Genomic DNA, 21,522 nt, shown 5'->3' with positions numbered 1-21,522 from the left:
GGTGTCTTATTTTGGCTTATTTTAGAGTGCTCTAAATTACCGTTTTTTCCATTCATTTCTATGGGTGCCCATTTTTGACCCAAATACAAGATTAAGGAGTTTTATTTTCACCCACTGAACATTGTAGAATTGAGTAAAAAAGAAATTGTGTGTTCAGAAGGCAAACTTAGGAAAAGTAGCCAAGTCTTGTACCACTCAGATAAATGGAAGTATTTTTTTTAAAATAAATCAAAACTATTTTGCCCACATTTTACCAGAATACGGTTTTAGGTTTAAAGTAAAATTAATATAAAAAAATGGAAAATGAAGTCAAAATGCGGTTTTGTGAACTAAAATAACATTCATTTTGAACTAAAATGAGGTGAAACTTAACTTCATTACAACTAATAAAATACAGATACCTACTTTTTTAAGAATAAATCTTCAATGTTTTTTGTAAAAAAAAAATGATAGTACGCAAGTGAAGAAGGCATTAAACAAGGCAGAATATGGATTACAAACAGCACAAAACAATAATTTAAAAGTAAAAAAAAATCTGCCATAGTAATTTAAATTATGTTGGCTGATCGTTTGGAAAATATTCTGAGAAATATGATGCCTCAAGTGAGATTCATGTAGAGCTCTAAAATCAATGTCCAAAATGGAAGTGGTCCAAACTACTCCATTACAGTTAAAGTGCATGAATTCTTTAGCAGCATGTGTAAACAATCCCTAAAAGTCGTTCTTTATCGATAAAATCCATCTAAATTATGTTTCTCAACATACAGGCCTATGCTACAAATTACACAACATCAAAATGAACCGTTTCCAGATTGGCGATTATAATGTATTTCTTCTTAGAAAAAGAAATAACATGCTTTTAAACACCTGCCCGTTATTGGACGTAAGTGAACTGTGTTTAAAACAAGTCCGAGACATCTGCATTCACACAGGCCCGGAGAACCGTAATCAAAATTCCAGATTCTGCCTTCTCATGGAACGTGTCCAGAATGCAGGGTCAATAATTGCCTGAACCTCCCTGGAGAGAAGGGCTCTGCTGACATAGGAAGCCATAAATTAGGACCCAAAAAGCAGCAGCGTGTCATGCGTCATTAGGGCCGGAGAGGGCTGCTCTATCTGTTCGTCATTCGGACACCGTGGATGGCACCTCCCATGTCAAAACACAAACCACATGGGAGAGGTGCAGGGTACCGCATACCTCAATATCTTGAAACAGTCACTCCCTGTATTTAATACTTACATTCATACTATTAATCAGAGAGAATGTTTACACTAACCTGCTCCGCCATAAATCAGAGAGCAATAAAACATGAAATAAAAGAAAATCATCTTTCTAGTGTATGTCTACGATATGACATCACATAAATAAGTTAGGCTTAGTTACCAAGAGAAAATATTTCAGTAAAACAAAAGTTTGTTTCTTGTTTCTGGGAAAAGAAAAAACTGTATGAAAATCTTGCTCCCTGCTGTAGTTATCAAATCTTATGTTGCACTTTTGCATTTTGAAAACTATAAAGAAACATGCATGAAACTAACGCTGTTAGGCAGAAAAGAAAGCAAACGTTGCAAAATCCATCTTACGTGGAACCGGATTTTCAAATTTCATCAAATTTTCTCAAAATTAACCGATAACAGGATTTACTTCTTGTTTGAACTTTTATTTTACATTTTCATGCTAAAAAAAGCGAAAGAAAATGAACAAGAGATCAAAAAAACAGATATGCAAGGTACTAAAGCACCAAATAAAGATAAATAACAAAACTATATATTTAATGAGAATTTAATGAAATCATTGAAAATTAAATCAATGTTGAGTCCACATCTAAACTGACCACTTTGTCAGTCATCTTGAGTCAACCGTAAACTCTGATCCACAAATGATTCACAGTGGGAAATAATGCAGTTCTAACAAATGAATCATGAAACTAGTCTTCCAATGACATCATACAGTTAAACTTTCTATGATACAGGGATGCCACCATGGAAATAGGATTCCCTTCCTCTCTGCCCGGAGCATCTTTTATCACCTCTCTCCCTCATATTATAATCCGGTCAGCACAGGTTGCCTAAAGCAAAATGGAAAACTGTGGGCGGACACGAGGACCCGGCCTATCGGACACCTGTATATGGTGGGCTTCCCTCCACAACCATTTCTTTTCCTCACCATCAATAGATTTCATCATAGCACATATATGCAGACCGGAAAAAAAGCATAACAAATGCAAATGGAGGTTTGCTTATCAGCAGGCAGCTGTCATGTCACTGCACACCTAGTGGAAAAGACCTTTATTTCATAAGCTCAACGGTGAGGAAACCGTGGTTTGGTGTGGGCGTGTAATCACTTCCTGTCATTTGCATAAATAATAAACTGACCAGTGAGATTGCAGCCCCCATGTCCACTGTAAGCCATCCATTGTTTGCTTGGGGTATATTAGCACCAAAACCAAGTGAGCTGCTTCTTAATAAGCTATCTTAATAAGGCTAATTTGACCACTTGACTAAAAAAAAATCTATAAAAGGTGCACATAAACAGCTCTCCTCACGTGAGGCACAAAAAAGACTAGGCTTCCTTTAGAATTTGACATTATCTAACAACACTGTCATTGCCAAAAAGAAGAACTCTTTGGAGCTGGAGCTTAATGTAAGCATGTTACAAAGATAACAACGCAATACAGCGCAACAGTGCCCGCCCACTTTGTCAGCAGCCTTGGTTATGAAAGTATTTTTCCAATGAAAAAAAAAAAGAAAAACAACAAAGACTGTCTTAACGGCTTGAGGGGGAGAAACTACAACCTAAAGAAGCATTGCGAATGAAAATCAAATTCAAAACAATGGATTACACCATTTTAATTGCTTAAATAGTTGTTTTGGCATGATTTGCTTGTTTCAATTTCATTGGTGGTGGCTAAGTGGATAAGACACATGCCTTTGGTGTGAGAGACCCAGGTTTGAATCCACTGTGAGACACCAATGTGTCCTTGAGCAAGACACTTAACCCCTATTTGCTCCAGAGGCGTGCGACTTCTGACATATGAAGCAATTGTAAGTCGCTTTGGATAAAAGCGTCAGCTAAATGAATAAAGGTAAATGTAAATTATCGGTGGAATTTTCTGGTAAACACCTTTGTCCTACCATTGGCCTTCTTTCACGTGAAAATCTTTTCCAGACAGTTCATTTCTTCTGTTCAGTCCGTCGAGGTGATGAACAATACTGAAGAGTTGCTTTATAGTAGAAAATGAAGTTGTACTTCTAAAATGAGACACTGACACTGTTTTTCTAAGTATAAACACTGCAAAATCTCCAGTGTTAAATTAACACTGAGAGTGTAAATTATATAAACTCTCAGCAGAGTGTTAAATGAACACAGAAAGTTTAAGTTAATGAGATAATTAAGTGAATAATTGAGTAATGATTAAGCATTATTGAAGAAACTTAACAAGCAGAATCACTGAAGGAGAAAACCGTAATTTTAAGTCACCATTATGGTGATCAGTGTTTGTTGTTTAGTTGGGCTCTTGACCCTTAAATCGTTAAGTTTATATTTTGTTTGGCTCCTGTACATGAGTTATAACAGCCAGATGAATAAATAGAAAAGGTGACATCATTAGGTGTCTTCAATAATACTCAATGATCACTCAATTAATCACTTAATTATCTCATTGACTTTAACACTGCTTGAGGCTATGTTTACATGAAAACGATTCTGAAGAGAAAACGCAAAAGTGGCGTTGCGTCATCACTTTTTATTCTGCGTTTAGATGAGCGTTTCGAGTGTGAAATCTGCGTGCAAATGTGTGTGAAATTCAATGTAGTATGCACTCCAGGCGGCTAAGAGTGTATACTACAACAACACCAAGTCCACGCGCCTGCGTACAACCTCCACAGTCAAGCAAACTTTTGCCTTTTTTTACCGTTTACACGAGAACACGGCGGTGGAGCGTTTTTAAGATTTCCACTCTGGAAGGTGGTTTCACTTTTTTGTGTTTTTAAGCCCCAAAAACGCCATCGCCGTGTAAACGAAAGGCACATCCGATCAAATATTTTTACGTTTTCACCCGTGAGCGTTCTCGTGTAAACAGGGCCTAAAACTCTGCTCAGAATTTATTTAATTCACACTTTCAGGGTTAATTTAACACTGGGGATTTTGCTGTGAAGATCTATATAAATAAAAGTGACTGAATTGCAGAGCTTATGCAAACATATTCGCATTTGGCACTCCATATTGTTGCGGGTGTATTATTGACATGTAAAAGTATAGACCTTGAATATAAGTACAATTCGGTATATTTGTAGGGGTGTATCAAAACCCTCATGTCACGATTCGATACACATCAAGATACTGAACTCACGATACAATATTATTGCGATACTCCATGACATATAGTAAAAGATTAACAAGAAAATGTACTGTTGATTAAAATACTAAATTTGGTATTACATTGGGGTTGTCAATGAATAGGCTTGGACTTGGTGCTGGAAACCCAATGCACAGGACAATGCTGATGCCAGAATAAAAATATTTATGATTCTGAAGCTGGAAAAAAAAATATGATTGCACTCTGTCACTGACTCGATATATTTAAAATAATTTAGGCCATTTTTTTACTGGTAACATCAGACATGTGGCATTAAAGGACCCACAAATATTCCCCCATTGCATTATTATACATATTCAACATTATATAGTTTAATGTAGTACTGACACTAAAACTATAAACTTGATTTTTTTTCACGACAGTAATTTTCATTTTGGGTGAGCTATACACCATACACACTGTCACTTTCCACGATACATATCCACAAAATATTGTTCCACCCCTATATATTTTCTCACATTGACAGAGAGTCTGGACAGGATCAAAGGTGTGCATATGTGAGTGTATGATTGTAACCAAAACCTGTAACTAGAGAGTGTCTGCAGTCAGACAGCGTTTTACACCCCTCGGTCCCGATCCGCAATTCCACACCCCCCATAGCGGCCTCAGAGGAAGGACTAACCACTCCATATCCAAACGGGACGCACCAATAAAACGCTCGAATGCACGGTGTAATGAGCAGGGCCCATCCCTGATGGCGTGCAAGATTCCCCATTACTCAAACACGCAGAGTACGGACGCCCCTCTCCATCTGCGTTTCCCACCAAACATGCCACTCGACGCTGATTACAAAAACCTCCCTCTCCACCCCCAAAACACTGGCCAATTTGTAGGGGAAAAACTTGACCTTGTTGCCAGGAGAACGTTCACAATCAGTGGACGTTTCATCATTGAGATGTGTTTACGAAAAAAACAATACATTGCGGACTGCTTGTATCAAAGAGGCTGGCCAGTCGAGGGATCTGACGTATAGTTGGAATCCTGGCACTTTTGGACCCATGTGCCTTGGACTTGATGAATGTATAACATGTGCCTGATTGGACTATTAGTTTAAGTGACGCGCATGCATTTCAGAGCATTCGCATGTTGTCCGAGAAAACCGAGTCGTGTTTTCGTAATGGTGATGTCAGAGACTCAGATTACATAACGGGAGGTGTGCAAATAATTGAGTTTCATAGAAGCGGCATGCAGAGTTAATTACAGAAATGTCAGTGAGTTTCCTTGGGAAACAAAGAGAAAGTATGTCTGTGAGAGACTGTCCTATATCTGGAATAAAATAGGAAGTTCATTTTGTTTAATAAATTAAAGTTCAGGAAAATTCAGTAAGGCATTAAGGGGGCATCACAGTTTCCACAAAAATGTAAAGCAGCTGTTGAAGTTTTCAACAATGATAATAACAAATACATAATAATAATTTGAGCACCAACTCAGCACATAAGAATGATTTCTGAAGGATCATGTGACACTGAAAGACTTTTAATCAAAAAACGGTAACGCTTTACAATACGGTTCATTAGTTCACATCAGTTAACAACTGTACCTTATTCCTAAAGGCCATTGCAAACTGAGTCCGAAATTTTCGTATTCGTTTTTTCGTGTTCGTCACGCACAGAGTCCGATGTGTATTTATTAAACCTTTGAGGGAAAAAAAACGCACAAACACACAAAATGGATTCGTCAAACAGTGAGGATGATTGTGTTGCCCTCTCTCTTATTGAAAAGAGAAGAAAGAGAAAATATTGGATCCATCCAATCCTGAAATTGCGCCGAAATTGAGTTGTCAAATTGGCTGCTCAATCACACCTTAATCGATCCTAAATTTAGATCAGACTGAAAGGGGAGGTTTCCTTTTCTAATCCGATTGAGAGAACATATGAACATATAAAGAACATGTTATATGTGTATATGTTTAACATATAACCGAAACTGAAAACCGAAACTGAAAGGACTGCGTGTGTGCGGAACGAGCAGCCCTGGCCCTGAATTGTCCAAAAACCTCTCAAAATGCTGGCTGTGAATGCGAAAAATGCAGAAAATCGAACCCGATCCGGATTTTTTTATGACGGACGAAAGTTTCGGAGGCGGTGTGCAAGAGTGATTGACATAGCGTGAGGTCGAATTTTTTTTTTAACGTGCAAAAATTTCGGATGCGAAGTGTGCAATGGCCTTTAACGATACTTCTACAACATTTATTAATCTTAGGTAATATTAATTTCAACAAGTTATAATACATTGTAAAAATCAAAGGTTTTATTTGTTAACATCAGTTAATGCACTGTGAACTAACATGATCAAACAATGAACAGCTGTATTTTTATTAACTAAAATTAAGATGAATGATTAACTAACATAAAGATTAATGAATACTGTCATATATGTATTGCTCATTGTTAGTTAATTCATTAACCATTATCAAATGAATCTTATTACCTCAAAAAAATATTACAGACCCCAATCGTTCATTCGTTGTTTTTTATGTTTTTTTTTCTGAAGTTCGCAGTATATTTTTTTCAATCCTGTTACCAAACTTATGTATCTGGGTTGCATGTCAAATACAGTTTATACTGTAAGTTAGTAGTGGACAAAAGCATATTTCCTATAATTGAATCGTTTTTATCTTTTTATTATAAAGAAACAAGGTTGATCTTGCAAAAGGAGACACTAAAATTTGTGAAAAAATTAAAGGGAATGGAAAAGATTATTTAATAAATACATCAAAATAATATTGCTTCTTGGGTGTCACATATTATTGAATTGTTATGGAAAAATCATGTTGAAACAAGATGATTTTTTTTTTATATATATATATAAATTTTCGGTAATCATATTATTGTTTTTGGCCAATTAAAAGATTTTCAAAAAATTATGCAATTGTATGATTTTACTTTCTGGCTATAGTCCAATAAAATCAATAAGATGCACTGACCCTAACAGTAAACAAAAAATTATATCCCAGAATTCTCTGTGCGGGACATGATTCTTTAAACACCACACTCAGCAGGTTACATGTCTTCCTGAAGGCCTGCGACTCCCGTACCAGAAGCTCTATTTAAAAGGAGGGGAAAGTCATCAAATTCATTGCGATCTGAGTTTACAGGCACCCTCACACGTTTTTACAACCTAGCAAACAGACAGTAAACACCAGGTAATGCAATTTAACACATGATTAGGACGCAGCTAATTAGATCGTAGACAGTAAAACTAAGAGGGGAGTCGTAAAAGAGCGGAGCGCAAGACGAACAAAGCGCCTCAAACAAAAGAGCTGAAGATTCCTGCAGCTGAGCCCATCATGCAACAGAGCAGACAAGGTCTTCTCTGCCTATCCTCTTTCGCCTGTCGTTCTTTCTTCTTCTCTCCTATCAGAGGTCAGGGGATTAATGGAGGACCTTGTGGCCTTCTGCGGCCTCTGAAAACATTTTCTTGCCCACCGGCTTCTTATAAATCAATGCACTTGTCTTCTAATCCTGCAAATCTCATTTCAAAGTCACATCCCGTTATCCTCGCAAGGCTACACGTCTAGACTCTTAAGTTATGGGGACTGCATGAAAAAGAGGGAGTTTCAAGATCTTTGAGAAGAATATGTTTACAATGCGCTCACTTTGAATAGGAAACCTTGACGTTATGCAGAGCTGTTTCATTCAAGGTTGGCATCCTGGTTCCAGGCATTGAGTACTTGTCGTTATGGAGATTGTCTGGATAATAATCAGACTCAGTGCAAAGATTACAATGACACATGATTTGGTTAAATGAATACAACTGTATGCATTTCTAAATATCATCTACTTGTGTTGATTGCGGCTCTTTTCTCGATGAATGGAGACTAGGGCTTGTTAGACCTCTGAAGCCATTTTGACATCTTTGTGTGATGATCAGTCACAAATTTAAGTAAAATGTAATGTAAATAAAATTAAAATGTAAAATATACTTGCATCTTGTAATTATGGCAAGTACAAGTGCCAAATCTGGCTCTTATAATATAGTACAAGTTTTTTGTTGTTGCTTTATTTGTCATATGTGACTAAAAAAAATGTGTGTGACAGTCTAGATGCTGATAAACTTTTATTATGAGGCTTGTACATGAATCATATATCTTAAATGACTATAAATGTCAAAAGAACCGCATTTATCTGAAATAACATTTTTGGTCACACTTTAGTTTAGGGTCTCATTCGCACTAGTATTAACTATTTTAACTTTATTAGAACGTATAAAGCACATATTAATGCCTTTTTCTGCATGACAATATTTTACATCCCTAACCCAATACCTAAACTTAAAGGAGTAGTTCACTTAAAAAAAAAAAAAATGTTGCTGATAATTTACTCACCCCCATGTCATCCAAGATGTCCATGTCTTTCTTTCTTCAGTCGAAAATAAATTAAGGTTTTTGATGAAAACATTCCAGGATTTTTCTCCATATAATGGACTTTACTGGTAACCAAACGGTTCAAGGTCCAAAAGACAGTTTCAGTGGAAACTGTTCAAAGGGCTTTAAACCATTCCAGACGATGAATAAGGGTCTTATCAAGCGAAACGATCGCTCATTTAAAAAAAAAAATAACAACAAAGTTTAAGTTTTATAAGCTCAAATGGTCGCCTCGCTCTGTTCTGTGATGCGCGTTCGTGACTCTCCTGTTCGAACTCTTTCAAATCTTTTCCCGAGTCATGATGAAATATATATTTGAGTGTCATCAGAATAACAATGGAAACTGATTCCATGTTTCCTTAGAATATTACCAAGTGGCAGCATATATATTGAAAATAATAAAGGGCCTAACACAGAGCCCTGTGGCACTACATAGTTTGCTGAAGTAAATTATCCATAGTTTGGGGGTGAGTAAATTATCAGCAAAAGTTTTTTTTTTTTTTTTTTAAGTGAACTACTCCTTTAACAACTACCTTACTAACTATAATAAGCAGTAATTAGGAGTTTATTGAAGCATAAGTCATCGTTAGTAGTTAGTTAATAGTGAGAATTGGACTCTAAAAAGTGTGACCAAAATGTTTTGTTTATAAGTGTTCCGGTCACTTTTGATCAGTTTAAAGCGTCCTCCCTGAATGAAGGTATGCATTTCTTTCTTTCTTTTCTTTAAAAAAATAAATAAATAAATAAAAAATTTAACCGGTAGTGCATAACAATTTTTAATACAATAACAGATCAAATGTCACAAACTACCAGCAATCTGCGTTTATCACACAACTGCACATAATCATCCTTCACTTTCAGTCGAAACTGAAAAACAAATGTCATATTATGACATTAACAGTGCCATCATCAATTTTGCTAAATGATTTGTCCGCGTGTTCCTTCTGTCTAATCTATGCACATGAGAGTAGAGGAAGATGTGATAGGACCACGCAGGCAGAGTTTCCTTTTCCAATCAGAAAATGCAAAGGGTATATTAATCTGACATATAGAACCTGTCATGCATTTCCGAACACTTCCTCCGGCACGTACATCTCCGAAATACCAGTGACAAAAGGCAGCCCACATCTGTAAAAATAATAATCTCTCTGAAAAAAAGAAATACTGAAATAAACTTATTAACTATATGGATCCTGACAACATTAGGGCAACTCATCAAGCTTCTTGTCCTAAGACATACCAGACACACACACACAGAAAGCCTGTTGTTTGCTTTAGCAGCAGGAGTGTGTGACACCTCGGTCGTAATCCGCATTAACCCCTGGTGCACTCGTTGTTCACGGGAATTTCATGATGTCTGAAAGATGAGAGGGGGTTCCAGACAGACAGAAAAACACTCTCAAATTGCTCCTCTCATTTCCATTAGATAGGTCTGATTAAGGTGCTTATAACTGATTGGGCAACTAATGAACCCCTGCTAAGAAATAAGGTCTGCAGGACAAAAGTACATGTTCGCTCACTCGTCCGCTAAAAGCAAACGTATCCTCTTGTGCTGAGGCTGTCACTTAAGACACTGAGCGTAAGTAATAGTCCATAATTTGGGCAAGGACATCCCTAAATTACAGGTTGTCAAAAAATATTTTTATAAATGAATAAATCAACACATCCCGGGATAGTGTTTCCTACTACTCGCGGTTAATTACGCAACAATGGGTTTCATTGTCTAGTGTATGCTTACAATTCCCCTCTGAAAGTTTGTTCTCAGGAGAAGCGCTCTGCGATGATTAATGTAGAACAGCTCTTAACCGCAAGACGCGTGTCACATATCAAGTTAAGGGAGGATCTCAGTCCCTGGTTTTTGCACTAAAGCGTAACTAAGAAAGCAGACAAAGGATAGGGTTTGTTTCAGGGAAGGAATCTCTAAATGTCAGTGTTAGTTTGCTCCTGACCGAGTCTTTCAGTGCCGCTGTGACAGCGATCGAGAAAACTGGAATCAAGAGACTATTTCAGGTCTGTAGATCGGGTTGTGCGTGAAACCCAGTCGTTCCCATGCGCTTGTAAATGTAGTTTTATAAAGCTCTCCTTCCTCTCACCTTGAGAATACAGAAGAGCGGTGACTACTGCCGTTATACAAGGAACCATGAGAAAAGGATTCATAATATGTACAAAAGACGTGTGGGCGTAAGTCACAAAACATGTCCTGTTGTAGTTATATCATTTATATATATATATATATATATATTTATTTATTTGTAACAGTATTTTAGTGGCAATTAAGCACACTTTATCCATACATTCACTATTGAGCATTGTTAATACCATTTTTCTAAATATTCTTTTTCGCTCATAAAATATATATTTTTTCAAATAAAAGTGTCAAAGACTGTACAGAAAATACTATACTGTGTATGTGTAAACACTTCACAATTAACATTATTTAACATTTTCTTTACTAAAGTAATACAGATTTTTGTCATTTAAATTTTGATTTTTAATTTCAATAAATTAATATTGAAATTGACTCTGCAAGTATGCATTAAATTGATAAAAACTGACAGTCAAGACATTTACAAAGTTAAAAAAGAGTTCTGCATCAAATACTGTATTAGCTGTTCTATTTATCAAAGAATCCTAAAACAAATGTTTAAGTTTCCACAAAAATATTAAGCGGCTCAACTGTTTTCAAAATTTTGAAAAATTTCTCGATCACCAAATCAGCATATGAGAAAGATTTTTGAAGGTTCATGTGACGCTGAAGAGTAATGGAGTAAATTCAGATTCGCCATCACAGGAATAAATTGCTTATTTAAAAAGAAATATTGTAAAATTTCAAAATATTACTGTTATTTTGACCATATAAATGTAGCATTGTTGAGCATAAGACACTTTCAAAAACATAAAAAAAATACCCCAAACTTTCAAAAGCAACTTTACATATTTAAATATTGGATATTATCACAAAAATATTCAATAATGTACACTTCGTTTTCATGCACGTTAATTTTGTGGTAAAATCTCACATCGGCATTTCTATTCTTAATAGGTTTCATGAGATTCACTCGTCTATTCATTTCAAAGGGACCAAACAGAATGAATTGATGAACTGATAATCACACTCCATTTAAATTCACACACACACACCTCCCCAAATAACACTAATCAATGGCCATTGGCAAAACACTGCTCTGTTGGCACCAAGGTGCTAATGAATGTAGCACTTAGCAAGGGTGCGAAAAAACAGCAGCTTTGTGTCAAAAGAACTCAATAGAGGTGTTGTGGTCTGAAATAATCATTTTACCACTAACACCCACATATGCAATGAACTTGCAGATAAGGCGAGCATATGTTCTCACTCTGCTACTAAGCCTTTGTTTTGTTTTGCTCCTTGAAGAATAAACAAAAGCTTTTTTAACAAAGATTAACAAACGGAAAATGAAAACCAGTTTTGACGTCTACCGAGCTCAAGTCAACAAACATTCCTCACAACTTTGGTCTATGGGTATGACGAACAGGTTTTTTTATAGGCCAACTCAACAAATAGATTAGATAAAATGGGTTAATTCAATCAAAGTAACTCAAAGAAGCCCTTCAGTACTTGGTGCGTGAGATCGCTTGGAATCAAGGCTGCATAAATGTTTCAAATAAGCTCCATTTAAATGGTAATACATGACACAAATATGGTCATTTCATCTTGGTGAGTCAGAGCCAAACCGACTGAATTATACTCATTGCACAACTCAACACCAGAGCAAACTTGTGCGAGTGATTAAAATCTTGTGGCTTTGAAAAATCGAGTGGGAAGCACGACTCTGGCACCGTACTTAACTCCAATGAGTCTGGCACTTAAGAGTCCGTCAAGGTGCCAATGCCCTATTATCAAACCCTTTGTGTTTGGAGAGGCCTCTTTAGGTATCAACAAGTTGCCCTTAATGTGCAAGTTCATGTTTAGATTAGTGGCCCGACAATCGTATCCTCTGGCAGGCCGATTCAAAGCTTGTTGAGGGATGGGCATTTGAGGGGGGTCAGTGAGGGGAAAAGAAAAGACGTTTCCCTCCCCTTCGCCCTATCATCTCTTGACGCTTCGTTTGAGGTCCCCCGCATTCTAATACGCCCAACTTTGAAAAGTCGTTTCCTAAGAAAAACAGATGACAGACACGCAAGGGTGAGTGATGGTGCAATGGAAGGGCTTTGTTTTCTCACCAAAGCCCGCGGCCGCTGGTGCGACGGGCCGTCAGGGGGGTCTCGATGGGACGGTTTGAGACAGCGACGTTCAAAGACAGGCTAATGGGGTCTCGCCGCAGTGTGGGACCGCTTGACAAATGGGTGCTGATCAACCCGCTACCTCCTGCTGAAAGCAGGGGCTGCAAAAAAGGGGAAAAGTCGCCTCTAGGATGGTGGGCTTTGGGGGATGTAGAGAGAAAAGGGACTGGTATCACTAAACCCACGTTATCATTATTCGTTTTCACCCCGACACGTTGCAAGCAGTAATGATAAGAGCTGACAATCGACGTGGACGACTTATGAATGTCCAAAACCAGAAGCGATGCAACGTTTAATGACACTAAAAATATTATGCCAAAGGGAGACTGAATCTTCATTAAAGGGATAGTTCACTTTGAAATGAATTTTTGATATGTTTTATCTTACCTCAAGGACATCAAGTATGTAGGTGTCTTTGTTTCCACAGTATTTTCAATTTTTATATTTTTAGGTCAAACCGGTGTTGTCTATCAGTCATATAATTTAAGTCTATGGGGATCTCCTAAACGAGCATGGACAGAGAAGTGCATATTAAACATAATTTAATGACTCGTAAATGTAAGTACACATTGATGGCCTAAGACACGAAACGAGCGGTTTGTGTGAGAAAACGAACAGTATTTATATCGTTTTTACTTCTTGTAACCACAGCCACGTCCAACTGATCTGAAGGCACTTCGGTCTGCGCATGCGCCGGAAGTGATCTCTTGTGGTAGTGGTAAAAACGATATAAATACTGTTCGTTTTCTCACACAAACTGCTCGTTTCGTGTCTTAGGCCATCAATGTGTACTTACATTTACGAGTCATTAAATCATGTTTAATTTGGACTTCTCTGTGCATGCTCTTTGAGGTGGACCCCATAGACTTCCATTATATGACTGATAGACAATAACAGTTTGACCTAAAAATATCAAAATTGAAAATACTGTGGAAACAAAGACACCTACATATTGGATGCCCTTGAGGTAAGCTAAAACATATCAAACATTAATTTCAAAGAGAACTATCCCTTTAAAAGGAGGGCTTGACTATAATAAAACTGGAGAAACCCATTGAAGTCCTATTTGATACATATACAGTGGATCCCATACAGTGGATTAACCTATAGAAAATTGAGTCATTTATCTCAAAAATGCACCCGTCCCAATATAACAACCTCATGTGATTCCACACACAAGTCTTTCAGTGTGACCAGTCTAGGGTCAGTGAAAATCCAGCTGCTTCTATTAGGAAAGAAACTGCAGGAAACGTTCTGGGGGAAACCACATGACAGGCTCCAACACAATACCAACTTTAAGAACTCTCTCTCTCTCTCTCTCTCTCTCTCTCTCTCTCTCTCTCTCTGTGTGTGTGTGTGTGTGTGTATGTACATATATAGATGTCCATTTAAAAATATCTGCATAAATAGGCAGAACCGCTCTTATTATTAGACATGTATGAACTTTCTTGTTATTCTTATCGTTAACGTTTATGGAATAGCCCTTTTTAGTGTTTAAACTGCCATTCAAAAGTTAGATTTTTTTAATTAATTATTTTATTCAGCATTGATGCATTAAATTGATAAAAAGATACAGTAAAGACATTTATAATGTTACAAAATATTTCAATTAAAAAATGTTGTTCTTCTGAACTTTTGATTCATCAAAGAACCCTGGAAACATAAATGTATCAAGGTTTCCACAAAATATTAAGCAGCACACCTGTTTTCATAAGCACAAAATATTTCTTAAGCACGAAATCATTATATTAGAATAACTTCTGAAGGATCATGTGACACTGAAGACTGGAGTAATGATGCTGAAAAAATTCAACTTTGCCAATGCAGGAATAAATTACATTTTAAACCCTATGAAAATAGACCATTTTGCAAGATGTAAGCAACACTGGTCCAGAAGCACTTCCTGTTTCAGTTTTTTAACACTACATAAAAGCTGGGATAAAATACAACCAACAGAACATAAAAGTTAAACAAACATCTTTAAGACGTTTTCTTTACATGTGAAATAAAGAAAACAGTTACAAACTGAAACAGGAAGTGTTTCTGGACCAGTGGTGTTTACATCTTGCAAAATGGTCTATAGAAAGCAGTGTTTAAAAATATTAATTATATTGTACAATATTACTGTATTACTATATTACTAAAACAATAAAACTTCCTTCTGACCACAAACATTTGAATGGTAGTGCATAATTTTAGAAGCCCTGGCTTCAGTTGATTTCCGCTAAAGAAATCTTAAAGATAAAAATATTTTTAATTTGATGTAGTGTAGCGCAATAGCAGAGTCAAAATTCCACAATAATTCTATATTATATTAGAATGTGTTGGATGACCTTTCCCAAACCATGTCTGTTATCATTTTGAATCGAATTTTGCAAGAATTTGCCCAAAGCCTTTATAATATTGAATGGGTTGAGCCAATTTTTAACATACCTATCAGCTAAAAACATCATACTATTTAACTACTATATTTTGTCAATTATTTTTCAAACCTATAAATGAATTTCTCTCAATCCATTCATTTAACAGGTTTAGCTTGGTGGAAAAAATAATCCTCTTCAAAAAATAATCCTCCTCCAAACAATGAAGATTAGGCAAGGCCCTTTTGGTTGTGTTTTTACGTAAACGGATTTCCTACAGGTGCCGTTGTAGGAGACACAGACATTATGCAAAGCTCAGTCCGTGTCAAAGGGAGAAGACGAGAACAGCTGCCGAGTCGAGTAACATGCCGAGACCCCTGACAGAGGCGGCCTGCTGTACTAACGTCTCCAGCCCTGGGCCGGAGAAGACTTCAAACGGCCCAGCACCCGGCGGGAGATCTTCTGAAGATGTACGCAGCAGCCTCTCGCCCATGAATCAGGCCTGTCAATAGCTGCCCATCCTCTCAACAGGTGTCCGAATTGTCGCACAATCACTTTCTCCTCGCCTGACATAATGAAAGAGCCGTTTCCCAACAAGAGGAAAGCGTTCTCACCATGAACGAGTTTTCTGTTGCAAACAAACAAGCACATAATGAAAGATACAAGATCCAAGGGCTACAATTAATTGCTCGAGAACAATGTCTCAGCTCCATTAGGAAGTGAAGATGCCAGGAGAAATGGTCCCAGAGTCTTTCCAACAAGCCTTAAAGATCTTTTCATGGTTTTTATGCTTCCCTGCAGACTGAACTGAAACGATCTGGCTGAAGCTTTAAATGGATAAACTTGAAAAACTGTGCAACACAAAAGAAGATATTTTGGAAAAAAATAATCGTACTTGACCATACAATAAAAATGAATTAGATCCAATGAATGCATTGGACACCACTGACTTTGACTGTATGGACAAAAAACAGTATCTTTGGGTTTAGAACGACAAGAGAGTGAGTAAATGATGACAAAAATGTCATTTTGGGAGAACTAACCCTTTTATCTAAGCCAACTCTAGCTCTAGTCTAAATGTTAGGGTGTTCAGGCAATTTTTAGTTTTATAACCTTTTGTCAGAATGCGTCTTTTCAACATTTCTTTGAAAAAAATGTCACTTTGTTTGATATTTTGTTAAAATAATGTTAGGGTTCAGGCAATTTTTAGTTTTATAACCTTTTGTCAGAATGCGTCTTTTCAACATTTCTTTGAAATAAATGTCACTTTGTTTGATATTTTGTTAAAATAATGTTAGGGTTCAGGCAATTTTTGGTTTTATAACCTTTTGTCAGAATGCGTCTTTTCAACATTTCTTTGAAATAAATGTCACTTTGTTTGATATTTTGTTAAAAACACCAACAAGTATAAAAATACATTAGTTAGTTAGTTAGTTAGTTAGTTAGATAGATAGATAGATAGATAGATAGATAGATAGATAGATAGATAGATAGATAGATAGATAGATAGATAGATAGATAGATAGATAGATAGATAGATAGATAGATAGATAGATAGATAGATAGATGGATAGATAGATGGATAGATAGATAGCTTCAGAATCTGCCAACTTCAGATCTCCCCTGATTTACTGTATGAGGTTGCACTACTCCCAGGACTCAGCTTGAAGGCTGGATGCAAAGGCTCTTGGGAAAAGAGCAGCCAGCTGAGCACAGCGTGCACACGCAGCAGCAGCCAAATTCGCCCTGTCACATTCGATTTCAGGGCCTCCATGTTGTATAAGCAACACCTCGTGCAGGGGCTCTGTGAGCTCCCCGCTTTGACATGTTTGTTGCCGCTGTGGGCTGACACTTATGTTACTTCAGCTCTGTAGAACATGGACAATTTAAAGGCCTTAACAAGCCAAAAATGGACACGGTGTTCCTGGAATCAAACACTCGGGGTTCAACATGCTGGACCAGTTCAAGCAACTCTTCAAGTACTATTTTCACGAGCGCACTAATGAAAAATCGATTCGCAGAATCAAAACCTTCATATACAGCATTGGCAAAAAGACATTCAGAGCCAAGAGGGATGTGCAGCTTAGTATGTATTTTGGCCTCCAGTGAGTTCGGAGTGAATGCAAACATATGTTGGGCAGATGGCATTACGTGGCTGGCACAGGGTCGGCGGGGGCGCTCAGCTGTACATCTAAGACGCCCAGGCCCTCCAGGAATGCACATGGATGGCCAAGGATCAGGGCAGGAGGGGTGTCTTGAGGCCTTCTCTGGCGGTGAGAAAGAGCAGGGCCCAGGGCCCTGTGAACTGACAGGCTCTGCAGGAGCCAGGAAAGTGCAGGAGCAACTCTACACGCTTCTCCGCAGGACTCTGTCAATTCCACCGATGAGTTAGTGTCAAAAAGTGACTATGGGGAAACATCACGTAGATTACAGCTACTCCATATTCAACATCCTAATGCTGTCTGTGATATATAGTGATATATATGATACAAAATAAAGCGTGGTTGATTTAAGAAGCTAAATCAAGATGACAAATCAATAATGATGGATTAATAAAATGTAACGCACTGATAGACTCTTCTCTTGTGCACTGATAATCTTATACTGTAATCTCCAGGAAAGAGTTATCAATAGACCCCATGACATTCCCACTGGCTACATACAGTAGGCTAGTTAGTGAGATAAGAGAGTCCATCTGAACAACTCCCAAGCACACGTGCCTCAGCCCACATGCATCCCAAACCCCATTCGTATACATGTGAGGTTGATTTCTCAACCTTGATCACGCATATCTGTTCACATTGAAGTTATAACTGACAGCACTGAACTTTCTGTGAAATATTTTAAGGTAAACCGAGGCTAGTTGTCACATATCAGTAGCTATAAGGTTTAAAAGTCAAAATTACACAAATGTGTTTTCTATAGCAGTGATTTAGCATGTTGGTTAGAGATATGTAGTTTAAAACCCTCTAAAATCAGAAAAACTTTTGTCCGCCAAACAAAAATGTAATATAATTATTAAAAAAACATAATAATAATAATGCATAAAAATAGCATTCATTATTACTATTATTATTATGATTATTTAGTAGTAGTATATACATTTTTCTACAATTGCCATATTTATATATATATATATATACATAATTATATTTAAATTATATATTATAATTCTATACATTTATTATTATAATATAATTAGTGCTGTTAAATCAAAAATCACGATTAAGCGCATCTAACATAAAAGTTTGTGTGTGAGTGTGTGTTTATACGGGTGTGTGTATAAAATATATTATGATGATGATGATGATGATTATTATTATTATTATTAAGTAGTAGTTGTATAGATATACATTTTCCATAAGTACACAAATTATATTTTATACAACATTTATAATGTTTGTAGGGTGAGGTTCGGCGAACTTATGCTGAACTATGGAAGAAAAGCATAACTATTCCAACAGCAAATGAATAAAAAAGAAGACTTCAAAGTCTTTAAACTGGTTTTTGATTGATTTGATAAACATTTTCAAAATCTCAGCATAGTTGAAACCAACTCGTCTTTTACAAATAAAATTCAGTGCGCAAGTCTATTGTAATTTTGGTCGGATGTCCATTTAGAATTACTATGTTTTGCTGGTTTAGTACTTTTAAAGGGGTGATGAACTGAGAAATCAAATTTTCCTTGAGCTTTTGACATCTAAGAAGTCATCATATTATAAGAATATCCTGTAAGTTTCAGAACTGAAAACGTCCTTGTTCGTCCAATAAAAGCTTTTATTGAAAACCGGATTGAGAGTGAAACTCATTATAATATGCAACACTGTTAACTACTCACAGCAGTGGGTGTGTGCTTCCAAGTCTTCAATGTGAGACTTAAAAACCGAGCGTTTTTGAGAAAATAGACTATTACTTATTCATTTTGATGTTTTTTAATGTAAAAACCAAGTGAATGTCGTAAGTTGACCTCAGAAAACAAATTCATGACCTCTTTAATCATTATAAATTCCCCCATTACAAGGGACAACACCTCCCCACTATTGGGGCATGTTGTCACAAAAAGTCACCATTTGTTTCCTATACAGAAATCTTTCAAAAAAATTACCCCAATAAATATTCAATGCAGTAAAAAATGTTAAAACTAGTCCCACTCTACCACAAACTAGACAGTGACAATGAAAGAGCCCTGTTCTTATTCTAGCTGAAGTGGATTATGACTGCAAACTGTGGGGCAGTGGAGCAACTTGGGCCAAAAAGTGTCACAATCCAGAACCACCCTGGGCTCATTGTTCTGACTCCTTTTGTGGCTGGACGCCACTGTACTAAGGAATCTGGAAAAGAAAGACTCCCTAACAGTCGGTCATGCACCAGTGCTTTTGGCAACAACAAGTCCATGGCCTATATTGCCTTCATTTTGCTCTGGCGGCTGTGTCCCCACAACAGAAATCCCTATTACTGGTTATAGAACGGGCTTTATTAGAGAGTGGAGCTTTGAAGGGCAGAACAAAAGAGTGTCCTATGTTTAGATTAGATAATGTAAGCAACCGCTTTTCTGCATGGATGACACTACACAATAAGCCACCTCATGAATACTAGTCAGTCCAGATCCTAGGGCTCTTTTTGTTTCATCATTACAGCAAGAAAAATGAAATCAGAAAACCTAATCAAATGCGGTCTGGTCTGTCACTAAATCACGCTTATCATTAACAATGGGAATAATGGCTGTGCGTGTTCTGATTGCCTGAATGTTGGCGGTGATAAAATCTTGACGAGTGAGATTGCGCTGCTAAGTAACTGGCTGTGTACAGTAGGATACTGTATATCCAAGGAAACTCTGCAAACAAACAATGCATTAACATATCTATTCTGTGCACAACATGTTCTCCCCAATGAATCTTCATAACGAACACGTCTTATTGACAGCACACTCCGTGATGCTTTCAGACCTGTCAGCCATTTTCCCAATAGTAGTTTTAATTGAATTAATTTTTTTATTCCAACGCAATCAATGAATTGACATGGAATATGGTCAACTGGCTAGGAAACCTGTGGGAAAATACCAAGCTGGTTTAATAAATAACTTCTCTGAAACTCATTTGACATGAATTTAGGTCACACGGACCATGTCGCAATGTCACTGTATCAGACCTAAAATATCAGTGGCAACTGCAAACAAAATGCTACAAATTTTTTATGACTTTCCTCCAAACGGCGTTACAGTTGTCAAGAAATCAAAACGCACACTATTTAATTATCGCAAATTATTAATCTTGTGGTGAAACTAATCTTTATTCAAAATCTGCAGACTGATCTCATGAGATGGTGTGTGTATGACACGCCAATTAATATTTCCATTTTTGGCATGCTATCAACACGCATAATCACTTTTCAGCGTGTTTATGAACGCCGTTGACTTAACGTTACATTACTGTATATATAAATATATGACCTACCCCAACCCCGTCCTTAAACCTACCCGTCACTGGGATAGATTTTTAGAAGCTATTCTTATTCTTATATTTAGTCTTCCCCTCAGTGTTGGGCAAGTTACTTTTAAAAAGTAATTAGTTACTTCTTCCAAAAAGTAACTAAATTGGTTACTCAGTAACAAATTTTAAAAGTAACTAGTTACTTAAGAAAGTAACTATTGCGTTACTTTCCCCCTACCATCCTAGGAAAAAAAATATCACTCCCCAGATGTAGATCTACATTTTGCTTCGTTTCACTCGGACATTTAATGGCATAGACATACACGCCAATAGCTCAAAATGCGTATAGATAACGTATAGTATGTTTACGCAAAAGTCTTGATGTCATGTTGAAATCTGACACTTTGCTTCTGCTCTGGAATTGCGTTCCTTCTCTTTATGATGGCTTGTGTGGATTATCCTAAACCATTCCCCTTCAAAATTCTGTTTAACTTGGAATTACATAACACTAAAGTAAAGTGTGTAAAGTTGCAACTTCTAGTTCACAGAGACTTTAAGGGGATTAGTGTAAACTTTTTAGTGGTCTGTGTTAGTCAGAAAGTCACAAAGTCCGGTGGACGCCAAATGCTGGATGTCTTCCTGTGCTCCTGGACAAAGGGTGTGCATGAAACTGAGTGGAATGTGTAATATTAAGTATAGGAGGGTTGGGCTTAAGCTTTGAAAGTTCCAAT

The 21,522-nt window shown here is 36.9% G+C and overlaps 1 protein-coding gene across 2 annotated transcripts in view; it reads right to left on the bottom strand.

The window, feature by feature from the left end:
* stau2 (staufen double-stranded RNA binding protein 2) overlaps positions 1 to 21,522 on the bottom strand; it is a 174,880-nt gene that overhangs the window by 19,836 nt on the left and 133,522 nt on the right. The window lies entirely within an intron of this gene.

The sequence above is a fragment of the Pimephales promelas genome, chromosome 22 (genome assembly GCF_988280905.1).
Source record: "Pimephales promelas chromosome 22, fPimPro1.hap1.1, whole genome shotgun sequence".
Taxonomy (NCBI): Eukaryota; Metazoa; Chordata; class Actinopteri; order Cypriniformes; family Leuciscidae; genus Pimephales; species Pimephales promelas.
The sequence above is the reverse complement of the archived record's forward strand: the minus strand, read 5'-3'. Positions and strand labels throughout refer to the sequence as shown.